Source organism: Temnothorax curvispinosus, unplaced genomic scaffold, assembly GCF_003070985.1.
Source record: "Temnothorax curvispinosus isolate PA1 unplaced genomic scaffold, ASM307098v1 QBEX01018643.1, whole genome shotgun sequence".
In the NCBI taxonomy this organism is placed as follows: Eukaryota; Metazoa; Arthropoda; class Insecta; order Hymenoptera; family Formicidae; genus Temnothorax; species Temnothorax curvispinosus.
In genome coordinates this window covers 6,806-8,815 of record NW_020228423.1, presented here as the reverse complement: position 1 = coordinate 8,815, position 2,010 = coordinate 6,806, and positions in this window count along the sequence as shown.

Here is a 2,010-nt window from a genome sequence, read left to right as displayed (position 1 = left end):
ACAATAATTTTGCACCATCTCCCGCACGCGTTCCTTCACCTGGACATTTTCTATGTGGTTGAGGTTAATCTCGTCTTTCGCTCTTTCATCTTCTTCGTCTTGAATGTTGACACATAAAACTTCTGACCACGCCGTTTCTTCTTTCGTCACGTCTGTGGAGGTCTTCGATTCTTCGTTGTCGAATTCCGTCAACGTTGCCTTCTGTTTTCGTATATGGATTTCTGCGAAATCGGATAATTCGCCACCTAAGAGAAAATCGTGCGTCGTGAAGTAATCCGGCACTACATCGATGTCCAACGTAAGGGTGAGACCGTCTATTGTCACATCCGCCGTAAATCTTCCTAATGTGCTGCAATCCGTGATACCCATGCCGTCGAATTTCATTGTTACGGGCCGGATCTGTGGAGCACCGATTAGTACATAAAAGCTCGATCGCATTAAGTGCAAATCACTACCAGAATCGATTACTGCCGTTACGTCTTTATTTAAAATCTTCACATCCTTGTATATCTTCTTGTCGCCGTGTGATCGTACTATGTCGACCCTCTTCGGTGTAGCATCTTTGTTTTGTGCATCCGATCCTTTCGAACATTTCGCCGCAATGTGGCCAAATTCTCCGCAAGAATAGCACTTCGATCCCTTCGCCTTGTGCGGGCACTCCTTGCCCAAATGCTTCGTATCGCCACAATTATAACACTTTTTAGGGTTAGAAGTCGCCGTCACTCGATTGCCACTGCTTGCCATCTTGTCCTTACCCGCCGTCTGCGGTCGATGCTTCGCCTTATTTCTATTGGTCCGCTGCGTCTCATATTGTACGAACCTCTGCCGTAATTCTTTAATTGTCGTCGCGTTGTATAGAATAGCCTTATTGGATTCTTCGTCTTTCACGCCATCGATTATGTATTGTATCTTGGCTTCTATCTCCATCTCCGCATGACTCGCTAACTCTAACACGCGATAGATGTACTCTTGAAATGTTTCGTCAGTTTTTTTGGTCACTGCACTCAGTTCTTTGTGTATTTGTCTGCTATTTAATGTTTTGTCGAATTCCTCGACAAGCGCTTTCTTGAGATCACGATACGACTGCGCATGACACTCGAAATTAGCGAAAAGTTTCGCGGACCCGCGCAATAACCTTTTCACATATATAACCCTTTGCGCATTCGTCCAAGAACACAACTCGGCCGTCTCTTCAATAGTGCGAACCATCTTCGTACGCTTTGTGTGCCATCTCCACTAAAAGTCTCTAGCGCATCTTCAACATCCTTGAATGTCAGCACTGTTCTCGAACTATTACGCGTTTCCCCGCGCGTGATACGGCCATCGTTGTCTTCATTGGCTCGTACCATTTCTAGTTCGCGAATCGGAGTCGATCTCGCACCGCCACCTGTCGCGCCGCGCGTCACGCTCACCGCACCGCCGCGCGCAATATTCCCCATGTTGCCGCGTAAAACGCTCGGCACGCCGCCGCGCGCGCCCACCATGTTCCCGCCTTGATCGTCACGTTGTATAAAAGTATTATCCGCTTCTTCATCGATGTCGTCTTCCTCGTCGCTCGTGTCATCCTCGTCGTCCTCGCCTCGTTGCAGAGCCGCCCGCAATCTCTCACGGAGAACCGGCTTTGTTCCCGACACCTGTAATCCCAGCTCGCGTAATCGGCTCTTCAATGTTTCCTTCGATAATGTCGTCAGATCGTCGCTGTCCGCCATTAGCGCGTTTTCGCCACCGAAAATTCCTGACGTCTCATCCGTCTGTGATAAGTTATCTTTTGGCTCTAAAGCCTTTCGCAGCCTTTCACGTAACGCCGCTCGGTTACCCGTCGTTGGCAATCCGAGATCCTGGAGCTTCTTCGCTAGTTCATCAACCGTCATTTCGGTCAGCGCATTTGCCGCGCTCGTCGTATCCGTCGTATTCGCCATGTTGTACTCGCCGTTGTTTCGCCGTTTCGATACGCGCACTTCTTTTCTAGTAACACGTAATCGCACCTCACCGTATCTGCCACCTCGCAGA